Genomic DNA, 16,279 nt, shown 5'->3' with positions numbered 1-16,279 from the left:
TAAGGCATTAGATGTCAATTGCTTAATTACTTTGCCGAAGGGAATTGGTTTTGACATTAGTTTCAAATCGGCAAAGTTATTGGAAGAATTTGGGAGAAAAATAGAGGAGAAAAAAGATGTGGGCCTGATTAGAATGTTTGAATGGCAGAAGCTGACGGATCTTTCTAATAGAACTGTGATTGTTCGCATGTTTAATGAGATGGTGATGAAGGAAGATATTGTGACATGGTTGTCTAAGTATTGTTTAGTGAAAGGTGAGCCTCAGAAAGTCTTGGATGATGATGGCATCTGGAACTGTGCATGGAGAGTACCTATTTCGTTGCATGAAGACAAAAATGGTTATGGTGGATTTAAACACATTCCTTCCTTGATTGGATTAGGTGAAAATAGAGGCCTTGTGTTCTACCAAGGGCAGCCAAAACTGTGCAGGAGATGTGGGGAGCTGGGTCACTTTGTGGATGCCTGTACAAAGGTGGTGTGTGGTAAGTGCAAGGAAATTGGACATGCATATACTGAATGTACAAGCGTGAGGAAATGCAATCTATGTGAGTGTGAAGGTCATGTGTTTAAAGACTGTCCAAATTCTTTTGCAAATAGAACAAAACTGGGAAGACCGATGCAAAAGCAGGAAGAGTTTGAAGAGGCATTTAGGGCTGGAGCAGTGGTTCTGGATCAGGAACTGGATGTGGTTGACGTTGAAGAAAGTAGTGGAAAAGAGAGCGAGGGTTCAGAATGGAGTGAAGGAGATGAGGCTGAGGTAGAAGAGAATGATGATAATGTGGAAAGTGAGGTGGACTCTGAATTGAGTGGTAGCATCTCTCCTGATCGTCTGCCACCTGTGGAGACTGAAAGCGCTCAAATGGAATGTATAGAACAAAGGGTGCAGGCTAAAAGGTCTGCTGAGACATCTGATATAGAAAGTGATCTAACTCCGAGTGGAAAAGTGAGGGAAGATCATTTTCAGAGTCCTCAGATGGCAGGTTCTCCCATGGGATTAGTTCTCTCCAATCCTACTGATCCAGCTTTAGAACTAGAGACTCAAGGAGGGCAGGTGGAGAACCATCCTATTGATGGTGGGGGTGGTGGAGGAGGAGGCAAGGAGAGCAAATGGAAAAAGAAAAAGGCCTGTATAGTAGGTGTCACAGACTGAATGATTCTAGCCAGAGTTTTTAGTCTTCCCTGGTCTAACATCAAGTATGGCTCTGAACATTGTGTCCATAAATGTGAGAAGCATTCGATCCAAGTTAAGGGCAAGGACTATATTATCATTTGTGAGTAAGGTAAATGCTGATATTATGTTGTTACAGGAGTGTGGATTACCTTTTAAAAACAGCTATAAGGATATGGAAGAACTGTGGACATTGGGCCCATCAATTTGGAGTGGGTCCAATGAGAATAAATCTGATGGTATAGCTGTTTTAATTAAAAATAAGATGGTAGAGGTACATCAGTACCTTGTAGTGAAACCAGGGAGAGCACTGGTGGTGTATCTGGGTTTCATGAATGTCAAATTTAAACTTTTAAATGTGTATTGTCCGAGTTGCCCACACGACAGATATGTCCTAATTCAGGAATTGAGAGAATATTTATTGGGATGGGAACCACTGGTTTTAGCTGGGGATTTTAATTGCCTTTTAGAAAGAGAAGGCAGAATGAGGGGTGAGAGACGGGTCCAATTTGATAAATCATCAATATTATTGCAAACTGTATGTAAAGATTTTAAACTGAAAGATGCCCTCAAACTTCATAGTCAGGGGAGGGCAGGTTTCACATGGCACAAGTCTAATGGGACCCAAGCCTCACGTATAGATTTTATTTTGATACGTGATTTTACTTGCACAACTGCAGGCTTAACCCCTGTTTTTTTCTCTGACCATTGTTTACTGTCATGTACACTTGCTATTCCAACAGTTGTTACTGTGGGGAAGGGTGTGTGGAAGCTGAATATTTCACTTCTGGAGGATGAGGAAGTGAGGAGCAGGTTCAGGGAAAGATATAAGGAATGGCAGACTTTGTACGACCTGTTTGGCACAAGAGCACAGTGGTGGGAGGAGGTAAAGGAGCGTACAAAAGCATTTTTCATAGAGATGGGGAGGAGAAAACAGGCTAGGATACGAAGGGTTGAAAACGGATTACAAAAGAGATTGCAGAGGTATGTTAAGTTATTAGAAGAGGGGTGGGACTTCAGTGAGGAAATCAAAGAATTAAAGAATGAGCTTTTAAATCTCTCTAGAGAAAAGATTAAAAAAATCATGTTTCAAAGCAAAGTGAAAGAGCTTGAAGAAGGTGAAAAATGTACAAGATTCTTTTTCAAGAAAAGGGTTGTAGGGAGGGGACTAATGTCTGCATTGAAGGGACGAGAGGGGGTTTTGCAAACTAGTATGGAAGACATGTTGACTGTAGCTGAGGATTTCTATGGGGAGTTGTTTGGAAAGAAACAAGTGTCTAAGGATTTGTTAGAAAAATTTGTGCAAGTCATTCCAAAAAGTGTAAAAGATGATACTGTGTTATCAAAAGGCCTTTCTGTAGAAGAGTTAATGGAAAGTTTGAAGACCTTCAAAACGGGTAAGACTCCAGGGTTGGATGGTCTACCCATTGAGTTTTACAGGGCCTTTTGGGATATTTTAGCATTGGATCTTTTAACCATTTTTAAAGAATTTGAGTTTTTAGAAGAACTGCCGGACAGCTTTAAGACGGGAGTTGTGATCTTACTATTCAAAAAGAATGATCGCACAGACCTGGCAAATTGGCGACCGATAACTTTATTGAATTGTGATCTTAAACTGCTTTCCAAGTGTTTAACGCTTCGATTAAAATCTGTCCTGAGTGAAGTCATTCATCCAGATCAAGCTTGTGGAGTGGCAGGGAGGAGGATCACGGACAGCCTGATACTGATTAGAGATACCATAGGTTATGCGAGAGAGAGGAATATTGGATTGGCGGTTTTAAACTTGGATTTTGAGAAAGCTTATGATCGTATCTCTTATGAGTATATGTTTAGAGTACTACAAAAGATGGGGCTTTCAACCAGGTTGCTCACTTGGGTAAGGTTATTATATAAGGGTATAGGAAGTAGAATAATGATTAATGGCAGCATGTCAAATGTGGTTAATGTGAGTTGCGGTGTTCGCCAAGGCTGTCCGTTATCCCCACTCCTTTTTGTTTGCTGTATAGAACCACTGGCACAAGCCTTGAGAATGGAGAATGGGATTGAAGGCATTAAAATCCCTGGGAGTGGGGCCCAAGAGGTGAGAACTGTACTATACATGGACGATGTAAATGTTTTTTGTACAGATTATAAGGGAGTCAGAAATAGCTTGGAGGTGACAACCCAGTTTTGCGGAGCATCAGGGGCCAAGCTGAATAAAAACAAATGTGTGCTGATGCAATATGGAAACTGGAGTGAAGAGGAAAATGTGGGAATCACAATTCGTAGAGATGAAATAAAGATTTTGGGAATAAACTTTGACAGAAATGGGATGGGGAGTAGGAATTGGGAGAGGGTGGTAGGGAAAGTCAAAAGCAAGATCGGTCTGTGGAGTTTACGGGAATTAACAATGGAAGGCAAGGTTTTAGTTGTCAAGACTGTAATTTTACCACTACTGTTGTTTGTCAGCGCTGTTTTTATGCCATCAAGGTCTGTTTTACTGGTTTTAAAGAGGGCTATTTTTTATTTTTTCTGGAGGTCAAAATGGGAGAGAGTAAAGAGGGTGGTTGTAGAAAAAAAGGTGGAAATGGGTGGAAAAGGCATGCCTGAACTGTTCACTTTCCTAATGTACAAATATGTATCATTACATTTGTCTTTAGCGGTAGGGAACAGGGGGAAAGTATCCTTTATGTCTCGCTTTTTGTGTGGTTTTTATTTAAGGACATTGAAAGTTTTAGAGATCCCTTTAACAGCACCCGTTGCTTTTAACCTCCCGTATTCTTATTTTATCATAAAGAAATTTTTAAGGGAACAGAATTTGGAGAATGAGGCACTGGATGTGTTGACAAGCGCAAGAAGGTTGGAACTTGTTGTGCAGGGTAGAGGTGCAGTATGTCACATTCGTGGCCTCGTGGCTGGGGATCCCAGCCATGTTTGGAAAAGGGTTGGCCACACAGTTTTGTTGAATAGACACAGAGATATGTGCTGGTTGATTGCACATGAAGTTTTACCAACAAGGGCTGTGATGCATTCGAGAGGCATGGGGAAGACATCAAGGTGTCCAGTGGAAGGATGCGGACAAGAAGAATCCATCCGGCACGTCCTGTGGGACTGTGGCATCGCAAAAGAGGTGTGGACATTGGCTAACAGCTGGATAAGGTGTTTTCTGGCTTGCGGTATAAGTGACCCCCAGGTAGTGCTCTATGGACATGGACTTGAGAAGCTATCAAAATCGGAAGAAAGCAAAGCCTGGCAGGTCATCTGTTGCCTAAGGGAAGCTTTATGGAAGACTAGAACTACATTGGTATATAGAATGGAAAAAACCCTGCCTCTGTCAGTGATACAGAAGGCTGTGTCTTATTTGAGAGACTACATTTTGATCCACCGGAGAAGATTTGGGGAGAAAGAGACTGAGAGGGTCTGGAAGTTGACATTATGGCCCAAGCATGTTGCAATCAAGTGGTGATGGATCACAGGTCATGTTTCAGCAGGTCATGTTGGAAACTTTTTTTTGTGATGCCTCTTGCCTTGCACAAAATCTGTCTAGTGTTTTTATTCTTCGCTTTTGTATTTTATTTAATTTTATGTAAGAACTTAATAGTGTAACTTGTTATTGCTTGTGTATCAATAAAAACTTTTAAAAGTTAAAGTTTTTTTTCTTTTAAGCAGAAGATGGATTTCTTCCTCTAGTTAAAGTTATTGGAGTTGTGGTTTCTGTGCTAGACCGTCGGGAATAGCGCTTTTATTTTTTTTATCAAGCAGTCTGCTGTATACTGTACGTGAAATAAAGATAAGAGTGCTTTCTTGATACTTCACAAGAGTATACATAATTCACGAGCTGTATTAAAAAAAATGAACTGGAAGAAAAGCAATAGGGCTGGAGTTTATAGACTGTGATGCAAATACGAGAGTAGGAGAGGAGGGAACTAGTTCTGGAGCACAACCGGCCCTCTCCTGCCCATTCTCCCACCAGGGTCTGTTGTAACCCAGTGTGAAATTCAGCTCCTTGCCGTTCAGCTTTTGATCACTCAGCTGCTTTGCCCTGGGAATATGGGGCAAATAAAGGAGATAGCAACCAGACTAGAGGGAGAGTTTTTATTCCTAAGGGATGACTTGTTTTACAACAGCAGACAACTTAAAGAAACAAAAACCTCTGTTCTGCTGCTCCAGGTTGGTTCCATTGGGAACAAGTGTGGCCAGGAGCTCATGAACAGTAATTAGGGGTTGTTTCCATAAGGGGGGCTGGAGTAAGTTAGATGTCAAGGGCAATAAAACTCATTAGACCTAATTGACCAGTTAAAGTGAGTTGTTCTGCTTTCTGCACAGAAACCAGTGCTCTCTTCACAATGTGTGGGTGAGTCTGTCAGTGATATCACAGCTAGGCAGGACTGCCACTGTGGTCTATTTCATCACCTGTGACCCCATCTTCCAAAGACAATAGTCCAATCTAGCATAGAGTGTCCCGGACTGCTCCGTCAGTGACAGTGAGAGGTTTATCTTGTCTCTTGTTCCGCCAGAATGTAACAAATAGTGACCCCTTAATGGAGGAAACTTTAGCTTTTGTAGGTAATTATACCACTTGTCAATGTTACAGGTGTTGGGGGGACCCCTAGTGATCCCACAGTCTCACATAGACAATGGCCAGTCTACACAAATCTCCAGTCAACACAGCCCTGACCCCTGTTATGTCACCCAGGTCTACACTGTGAGACAATGATTATTTAGGAAAATTGTAAGGAATGCATTCCAAAGCAGTCAATGGAAGTATGGAATTAAAATAGTCAAGTCTTGATAAATAAAGTATATTATCTATGTATTATACCTTTACATTGTGACAAAAACAAATTTCAAGTCCATTATGAGCACACACAGCATATTAAAGATGGGTCTCTGCACTGTAAAGGAATCTCAGTTCACTTATAAAAACTTTAGCTAATAAACCTGAAATGTCATTTCTTTTAGTGCTTGTTCTTTAATGTACTAACTCATTGACATTATGTAGATTAAAATAAGACTATTCACAAAGAAAAAGCATTTATCACAAATGTATCATGCCAAATAAACTCTAGTAATCAAGAGCAATTAAGAAAAGGAAACAAAACCATCTTTTGAGGATGCCAGATAGAAATGTAAACACACACTCACACGTGGGGCCAATCTTACCAGAAATCAATTAACCCACCAATGATCTTGGACTGATGTCTGAAAACCAGAGCAAACAGTACAATATTAAGGTACTTAAGCTATTAGTAGAAGAGATCTAGCTTCTCAACATAATACTTATGTCTGAACTTCATTGAATAGTGACACTTCAATCTTTCATATTCAATATTTTTCACAAAATCAACAGCTGAGAACAGACCGCCATATACCTTTATCCAGTGGTTTTCAGAGCAGAGACATCCGTGTGGGCAAGAGTTCTTTCCCTGAGGTCCACTGCACTTCAGCTAGCCACGTTCTGGCTGGGTCGTGTGTACTCCTGGGAACGTCGCCTGTAATGAATATTGGGGACTTTGTACAAATGAATAATGTGAGCATATTAATATGATTTGTGTTGAAGCCAAACATAGACAATCACTGTTAAAACTTGAATTCAACCTCCAGTGTCTGCTTTTGAAATGCTGATCATCACCCGTCTTCTGGCTTCTAGATGCACGTGTTAATGGATATTTCTTGTCTTCTTTTTTTTCCCCCCATATGCTCTTCTCTGTATCATTAAGTACTTCTGGGTCATTTCATGTACCTCGTGGCATCTTGGCTGGTGGTGAATGGCAGGCAGCTGCTCTAAAAATAACATGCCTATTAATATGATGTTGAAGACAAAACCAAAACAATACAACTTTGTTTTGCACTTTACAATTTATCACAAGCTTTTCATATTTACAGTCATCAACTGATTTAGGCTGCTGTTCCTGTGAAAAATGTCCTTTGTTTAAGAAAGATTCAATTTAAAATCTTTAGGTTTTAAATATAAACCACTGGCAATGTGGTAATCACTTTTACAACTTTTAAGAAGTTGCAAGATCCATATCCCTTCCTTATATCCTTGCTGATGAGAATGAGAAATGCTATTTTCAAGACATTAACACGAATATAATTTTTACATTAATTCCAAGGTACAAGAAAATGAATATCTTCAAAATATGCACTTTAATATACTGACTTAGTTTCTTTTTTGGAAATGGTCAGTGAACCAACCACTCCAGAGCTTGTCCTTCACCTTGAAATTATTTCCTGGAAATGCTGTAATCACAGAGGAGCTCTTCTCCCCTCAAAAATGTCCCTTTTTGTCACAGACAGAATTATGACAGACTGTTCGTTGATTATAAATGACTTTCTTACAGCCCTTACATTGTCTTTTCTCTTTGATTGATTTATCCATCTTCCGATTTGCCTCCTTATCCGGGAGGCAGGCTCAGTGTTTTTCACGAGCATCAATGCACAGTTTTTGTGCAGGTTCATCTGAAAAGAAAAGACATCTCATGTCTCCTCTCTGTCATCTGTGAGCTTCAGCAGTTGTCTTTGTGATGACCTTGCCATTGTAATCACACATCACCTCTCCCTTCTGGAAACACCTGGAAGTCACAAACTTCTTCCCCTTCACAGTGTAGTGTGCTCTCATGAGGCACCAGTTCTGTAGGGTTTGGGCATTTACGGGGACAATTATTAATTGTAGCCGTAAATCACAAAATTGATTCTTTTGATGGCTTTAGAATCCAACCATGCGATATAACTCAAACAACGCACACACACAGGTACTAATACATGAGGATACATTTATAAATACATAGAATATGCATGTAAACCTAACAGATCTTATTGAGAGGGTTATCAGAATACAAAAGGTATATATTCAGTCAGTTACGAAGAGTTACATAAGAGGACATACGTTCAGTATATCATTCATTTAGACCGTTTTGTAAATGAACTTGGTTATAACTTCTACATTAGATACTCAAAACAAGTACATAACTCTTAGGAATTAAATTGATATCAACTGGTTGGGATAAAAATTGAAATCTCGAGCAGTAATGCATTGAAGTTGAATACTCATCCAATCTCTGGGGATTCAGATCTCCAGCGGGCTCTCTGGCTCCGTGCCAGGCTGTGTTGTGCGGCTTGCGACGATGCACTGCTGATGCTCACTGACCGGCTAGTTAGTGTTGGCTTTAACTAGCAGAGTTTGTGCACAGGAGAAAAGATGAATGTGGGTCCCAGCAAGTCATGAAGCGCTAGTTCTGAATAGTGATTCAGCTGTCCACAGTTCCGACCTGTTCACGAGGCTTGCTGCTGATGCTAACCTCGGGTGGATCCTTTGGTTACTCTCTGTCAACCTCCGCTCTCAAATCTTAGAACAGAGGAAAGTTCTGGCACTTGGACACACTGGCTGTTCTGTGGTTGTCCAGGCTCAGGATGGTCAGGAGGCGTGCTGCAAGAATGTCCTGCCCTTGGGAGCCTTCTGCTCCTGGGCCGTCCTGCCCTGGAATTCTCCTTTAGAATTCTCCTTAGAAAAGTCTTTAGAATAGTCTTGGAGCTCTGTGTTGCCTGTTTTTACCTGGACGAACTTCAGCTCATTCATTGGCTGAAAGTTCCATGGGCATCAGAGTCCCACGTGGGTTACTCGGCCCTACCAGTCCCTGATTGGTTGATCAAGGTGAGATATGAGTCACTTACTCCTGACACTTAGGAATGTAGTCCAGATGTCCATCTGGCACTCCCTAGACAGATAGGCGCCAATGGATGACCATTGATCATGATAGCCAGGCTTAGCTAAGTGCATCCCCCTTTGGGAGCTGTCCCTTATCAAAAGAAAACATCTTTAAATCAGCCTGCATGAATAGCTTCTCTGTGGCTGCACCACAGATTTGAAGAGAGAGATGGGGCCTCATTTGGGAAAGCACAGCAACACTTAATTCTGTCTTATTAATAAGCATTGCCGCTACATATCCCCCCTTTTTGAAGGTCACGAGGTCCTGAGGCGTTGTTGCCTTCAAAACAAAACAGAGTTAAGTGATGTCCCTTGTCATTAGAACATTAACCTTAAATGTCCACATTACTCCTCGAGAATTCATACCGGAACCAGCATTGGGAACAAACAGGATGAATAAAATCTGGAGTATGTATAAACACGGTAGGAGACATCATCTCAGTCTAGGCATTACACATCAGGAAGTTCACTGTCAATATCTGATACCTCTGTAGGCAGATATTTGGGAAGAAGTAACTTCCTTTCTTTTGACATGCTACCTTTGACTCATTCATGCTACCCGGAGTACATCTTGATGTAAGAGTACAGCATTCAGAGTACACTGTCAGTCATGACCCAGCTACCCGGCAGTAGTGTTACAATAACAACAGTTCCTGTTCCCAGCCCCCCTGATAAACCACGACACCTGTGTTGGGCACCTGCCAGGGTGGGTTGGAGGTTTGTTCCATTAAAGCAAACTAACTACCTGTACCTCTTCAGGGCGTAGTGTTTCTTGGATTTCTATCCAATTCAATAGTGTGGCACCTGAAGGCATCCACGACCTCCAGTTTGGTCTTATATTGTCTGGTTCCAGACCGTACAGTGTTAAGTCACCAAGCTGTACTATGGCCTCCTCGGGAACTTGCAGGAAACTGTTGGTTAGGTAACTGCATTGTGGTAGCTGTATCATGCCTGTCACAAGTCATAGTGACAGTTAAATGTGGTGTGCTGACCAGCCATTTACTTCCCACCTGCTCTTCATGGGGTTCATTAACCTCCCTCTGCTCGTTAGTAGCTTTACACCCTTCATTGGTGAATCATTTAGACACAGCCAATGGATAGCTTTGGTAGCCATACCCATCTCAAGATTTGGAACCAAATTCAATCTTGGATTGCCTTCTGGGTGAGCTATGAGCGATGGGGTGGTTAATGTCACATACTCCTCTACTGAGAAGAATGGAATCAAGTGGGTTGGGAATTGTGCCATGGCTAGACTGGCTACAGTGGCACTGAACTCCCTTAACAGGTCTTGTGTCAACATTCTGTCCTGTTGCACACAAGCATAAACCCACTGTATAACACCGGCAATCATGTCCACTGGTTGGGGGATAAGGTTTAACCCAGTTGCATAGGAAATTGCCTGTAGGGTTTTCCCTATGCTTTCCAACTTTTGCTGCTGTTGATACAGTCTGTCACTACCCTCTGGCATCTCTGACACCTGCCTTCTTTGGGCAGTCAGGGTGAGAGTGCCAGTAGCAAACAAACCTACCAGAAATAGCAAATGCACAACAGTGGCGGCAGCAATCGGTCCTCCCAAAAGTCTTTTAGGGCGGCTGATCCCAGTCATCTCCTTCTGAGTGACTGTTGCCTTTCTAAGCTGGCGCAGCGTGTACATGGTGTCTTTCTCAGTATGCCATGTGGCATCTTGGGCACCGACATCCTGGAAATCTGGGGAGATCTGACGCAGCTGCTGATGCTGCTCCTCCATTTCCAGGGCATCTGCTTTTTCGATTTGTTCATGCCTGTGCTCTAGCAACTCTGCAGGGGGCGGTGCAGCGGTGGAGCATGCCTGACCCCCGGCTGAGTGGTCATCTGGAGCACCTGAGTGATCTGGAATTGTTACCCCATTCTCACTGTTCAGGTCCACCCTGCACACTTCCTGATTGAGGAATCCCTCTATCGGCATGTTTACAGTCGTTCGCTGGGGGCCGGTGTAGGACACCTGCTCGCTCCCCCCTTCCCTCGCTAGGGGTTCAGGGAGCTGCCCCAGCACTGGGATAGCCAGTTCACAGTCTTCGAACTCGCTATCACACACCAGGCCCATGTCAGTGCAGGCGGGGATTCTGACACCCCACTTTTCCGTGTTCTGCACTGGCAGGCGGGTGGCTTGACCATCCAGCTCCAGTCTGGCTGAACCACTGTTGGTCAGCCTCAGACTGACAGACTGAGCTGGTGGCTGTAGGAAAACCGGCTTGGCTTTCATTCCTTGTCCCTTCTGGGGGACTGGGTGTGTTGGAAACCCTGCCGTTGAGGCAGGAAAATCAGGTCAGTCTCACTCACTACCTGGTAGTTGTGAGAAATAATGTTACCTGACTGCAGGTTCCCTGGGTCACAGCAGAGGGATTCGGCATCTGGGATCAGGTGTGTCCACAGCGCAGTAGTCTCAGCGTCCAGCTGGACCTCCTGTCTAACCTGTGAATGTTGCACCAGGGGCACCTGGTGGTGGCCCTGTGACAGCTGCTCAAGCAGATCCTCACTGATAGAGGACCTCTCAGGGCTAAGGGTGAGGGCTACATCACCAACCTGCTCTCCTGCCATCTGGATCCCTTCCACCACTGCAGGGTGGTGGTCCTGACCCCTCTTGGGCGCCAGGGTGCACAGGGAAAGCTCCTTTTCATCGCCAGGTGGGGAGATCTGCTCCTCTTTAGGGATGTAAAAGGGGTGTGCTTTACCTGGTGGATCAGGGGGCTGCTTGGAGCACCGCTCCTGTGGCATGGAGGCTGTTGTGACCTCAGCCGGGACATGACTTCCCTGTATATCCGGGGAACAAGAAAATATTTTTATTTCTCGTCCAGAGGGAACAGAAGGAATCTCCACATAGGCTTCTGTGTTCGGTGGGCACTGTGTGAGCACAGTCTGCCTCTTGGCCCCCCTTTCCTTCTGTACAGAAGGCTTAGGAGCCTTGATCTGTTTCCACACCTTGCCTTTCTGGTGATCCACCAAAGGTTCCTCTCTGAGTCGCATGCCCTTTTCTTTTTCTACCCGTTTGAGCTTGCTGTATGACATCAAACACCTTTCAACCTCAGTGTCAATCAATGTCTCACTGTGTAAGACATCTCCCATGGCAGCCTTGAGGTAAAAGCTTCCTGCTTTTCCTCTCTGTTTTACTGCCTGCTCTGTGACTTCAGGGGTGGAGTCAGCACTCGCTTGGGAGTGGCTGACCTCATCCAGGCAGGAACCCTTCCATTCAATCAGATAGACTGAGGGAGGGAGAGGGGGCGGGTCTCCGCCTCCTCCAGTGGAGAGTATCAGCTCATTCACGCTTCCGGCAGCCTTGGGGAGCGGTTGTCTCTGTCCTAATAAAACTTGTTCAAGCCTGGCCAGGCGGGCAGCTACTGAATCCTTTTGTTCAGCTTTATCTAGCCCTTTCTCTTCCCCGGTGTTCTCATGGAACTTAGGACGCTGGGTGTGGTCCTGTGTGCCTGCTTTGGAATGGGGCTTAGCCAGCTCAGCAGCCTGTGCTCCTTCAAGCAGGGGGGAATTAACCCTGCTGGCTCTGACGGCGAACACAGTCGCTTTAACAGCTTTTTGCTCAGAGCGACTTTGGACATCATACTCCCAGGCTTTCTGCACGAATCTCTTAATATCAGTCATTTTCATGGTCTGTGCATCTGTATGCATTAAGATCATCTTTCTGACTGACGGGTGGAGATTCGCAATGAATAAACCCTTGAAATGTGTGTTCTCTTCACAACCCTCATCATTTCGCCCTGCAAAATAAGTTCATCTAAGTCTCTCGTAATATTCGCGAGGGGATTCTGCTCTCTCGTGCTTAATGTTAAGGGCGGCGGCTATCGCGGCAGTCGGGTCAATAAACGCACTGTATTCTGATAAGTGCTTGACACAGCTCTTCAAAGTCATGACAGACTTTCTTCATCTGCCTAGCCATCCACTCATGTACAGCTCTGCTGCTAGTTTTCCTGACCAGAAACACTTTTTCCTGTTCTGTGGCGTTTGGCAGGTACTGCAGGGTATACCTGAGGTCTTGAATATAACTCTCGATATTATTCTCTGACACTGCAGGGTCAAATCTCTCCATGTCCTTCGCTAGCTCACTCAGAGAATGGAGGTTTATTCTCCTAGCTTCTCCGCTGACAGAGATATGACGGAGATCGTGGTCAGACCTGTCGCTGCTAGAGAGAGTGCTTAATAGCGACTTGAATTCAGACCTTTTAGCAACCATCGTTAAACTTAAAGAGTATTACTTTTAAGTACGAAATCACAGTTCTACCACAGAAAACCACTAGATCAAGTATGCAATCAACCCAGTAGATCGCAAAAGATCACAAAACAATCAAGCACTGCTTAAAGAGCAAGGGGAACTTTTTTCCTTTCGGCTTTCAGCACACTGTATTGTCGAGTATGAAACCCGCGGTGTTTTATATTGAATTATTCCGCTTGGTTGACTCATTTCAGTCTTACCATAGCCCGTCCAGGGACACCAATAAATGTAGTGTGCTCTCTGAAGGCACCAGTTCTGTAGGGTTTGGGCATGTACGGGGACATTTATTAATTGTAGCCGTAAATCACAAAATGATTCTTTTGATGGCCTTAGAATCCAACCATGCGATATAACTCAAACAACGCACACACACACGGGTACTAATACACGAGGATACATTTATTAATACATAAAATATGCATATAAACCTAACGGATCTTATCGAGAGGGTTATCAGAATACAAAAGGTATATATACAATCAGTTACAAAGAGTTACATATATCAAGAGGACATACGTTCAGTATATCATTCATTTAGATCGTTTCATAAAGTGAACTTGGTTATAACTTCTACATTAGATACTGAAAACAAGTACATAACTCTTAGGAATTAAATTGATATCAACTGGTTGGGATAACAATTGAATTCTCAAGCTGTAATGCATTGAAGTTGAATACTCATCCAATCTCTGGGGATTCAGATCTCCTGCGGGCTCTCTGGCTCCGTGCCAGGCTGTGCTGTGCTGCAGATGATCAGTGACCAGCTAGTTAGTGTTGGCTTTAACTAGCAAAGTTTGTGCACAGGAGAAAAGATGACTGTGGGTCCTAGCAAGTCAGGAAGAGGACCGGTTCATTCCTGATGAAGCGCTAGTTCTGAATAGTGATTCACCTGTCCACAGTTCCGACCTGTTCACAAGGCTTGCTGCTGGTGCTTACCTCAGGTGGATCCTCTGGTTACTCTCTGGCAACCTCCGCTCTAGACTCTTAGAACAAAGGAAAGTTCTGGCAGTTGGACACACTGGCCGTTCCGTGGTTGTCCGGGCTGAGTCTTAGGATGGTCAGGAGGCGCGCTGCGAGAATGTCCTGCCCTTGGGAGCCTTTTGCTCCTGGGCCGTCCTGCCCTGGAATTCTCCTTTGAATTCCCTTTAGAAAAGTCCAGGAAATAGTCTCTCAGGCCCTCTGTGTTGCCTGTTTTTACCTGGAGGAACTTCAGCTCGTTCATTGGCTGAAAGTTCCATGGGCATCAGAGTCCCACGTAGGTTACTCGGCCCTACCAGTCCCTGATTGGTTGATCAAGGTGAGATGTGAGTCACTTACTCCTGACACTTAGGAATGCAGTCCAGATGTCCATCTGGCACTCCCTAGACAGATAGGCGCCAATGGATGACCATTGATCATGATAGCCAGGCTTAGCTAAGTGCATCCCCTTTGGGAGCTGTCCCTTATCAAAAGAAAACATCTTTAAATCAGCCTGCATGAATAGTTTCTCTGTGGCTGCACCACAGAGATGAACAGAGAGATGAGGCCTCATTAGAAAAAGCACAGCAACACTTAATTCTGTCTTATTAACAACCATTGCCGCTACAAGTGAAAGGCTGAAGTGAAATAGAGCGGGGACGAAGGCAGTGAAGAGAGAGAACGTGGGAAGAAGAGAAAAACGCAAGGGAAAAAAAGCAGCGTCGTAAAAGAGGTGACAGAGCTGTCCTCTCTATAAGAAGGGTGCCAGCGAGACTTGCTCTTGCTTACGGCCACACCCCCTTGAGCACGCCTGATCTTGTCTGATTTCGGAAGCTAAACAGGGATGGGCCTGGTTAGTACTTGGATGGGAGAGCGCCTGGGAATACCAGGTGCTGTAAGCTTTTAAGCGCAGGTGGCGCCCTATCCCCGCTCGCTCGCTCGCTCATTCCCCTGTTCACACGTGCAGTGCGGCTTGTCCGTCTGTTTATTTGTCAGCTTTGGCGAGACACGGGTGCTTGTGTATCAGCGTGAGCGTTTTTTATTCTGATCATGAACAGTTTTACAAGTCCGCAAAGGATCGAGGAAAGGTTTATCGCCAGCTGAAAAGAGACACAGCGCTTCGGCTGTGGAGACTTGTTCGGCTGGCGTTCGGGGAGTCGCGTTTTTCAGAATTGTATTGAGATCGTTTTCCACAGAGCTCAGATGTCAATGCACAGCAGCAGCTCTCCACAGCGATCCTCTATAGCGCCCTTTCTCCCGCAGCTCCGTCCTCATTGGAAGGAAGCAAGAGTGAAAGGCTGAAGTGAAATAGAGCGGGGACGGAGGCAGTGAAGAGAGAGAACGTGGGAAGAAGAGAAAAACGCAAGGGAAAAAAAGCAGCGTCGTAAAAGAGGTGATGGAGCTCTCCTCTCTATAAGAAGGGTGCCAGCGAGCCTTGCTCTCGCTTACAGCCACACCCACTTGAGCTCGCCTGATCTCGTCTGATCTCGGAAGCTAAACAGGGATGGGCCTGCTTAGTACTTGGGTGGGAGACTGCCTGGGAATACCAGGTGCTGTAAGCTTTTAAGCGCAGGAGGCGCCCTATCCCCGCTCGCTCGCTCATTCTCCTGTTCACACGTGCAGTGCGGCCTGTCCGTCTGTTTATTTGTCAGCTTTGGCGAGACACGGGTGCTTGTGTTTTTGCGTGAGCGTTTTTTATTCTGATCATGAACAGTTTTACAAGTCCGCAAAGGATCGAGGAAAGGTTTATCGCCAGCTGAAAAGAGACACAGCGCTTCGGCTGTGGAGACTTGTTCGGCTGGCGGTCGGGGAGTCGCGTTTTTCAGAATTGTATTGAGATCGTTTTCCACAGAGCTCAGATGTCAAAGCACAGCAGCAGCAATCCACAGCGATCCTCTATAGCGCCCTTTCTCCCGCATCTCCGTCCTCATTGGAAGGAAGCAAGAGTGAAAGGCTGAAGTGAAATAGAGCGGGGACGAAGGCAGTGAAGAGAGAGAACGTGGGAAGAAGAGAAAAACGCAAGGGAAAAAAAGCAGCGTCGTAAAAGAGGTGACGGAGCTGTCCTCTCTATAAGAAGGGTGCCAGCGAGTCTTCCTCTCGCTTACGGCCACACCCCCTTGAGCACGCCTGATCTCGTCTGATCTCAGAAGCTAAACAGGGATGGGCCTGGTTAGTACTTGGATGGGAGAGCGCCTGGGAATACCAG

At 44.7% G+C, this 16,279-nt stretch overlaps 3 pseudogenes; all 3 read left to right on the top strand.

The window, feature by feature from the left end:
* Positions 1–14,856: 14,856 nt before the first annotated feature.
* Positions 14,857–14,975, top strand: LOC148813313 (5S ribosomal RNA; annotated as a pseudogene).
* A 541-nt stretch (positions 14,976–15,516) lies between these two features.
* Positions 15,517–15,635, top strand: LOC148813312 (5S ribosomal RNA; annotated as a pseudogene).
* Positions 15,636–16,172: 537 nt separating this feature from the next.
* The window catches only part of LOC148813311 (5S ribosomal RNA), a 119-nt pseudogene continuing 12 nt past the window's right edge, over positions 16,173–16,279 (top strand).

This window comes from Atractosteus spatula, assembly GCF_055471065.1.
Source record: "Atractosteus spatula isolate fAtrSpa1 chromosome 10 unlocalized genomic scaffold, fAtrSpa1.hap1 SUPER_10_unloc_1, whole genome shotgun sequence".
Taxonomy (NCBI): Eukaryota; Metazoa; Chordata; class Actinopteri; order Semionotiformes; family Lepisosteidae; genus Atractosteus; species Atractosteus spatula.
Note: the sequence above shows the minus strand (reverse complement) of the source record. Positions and strands in the feature narration are given on the sequence as shown.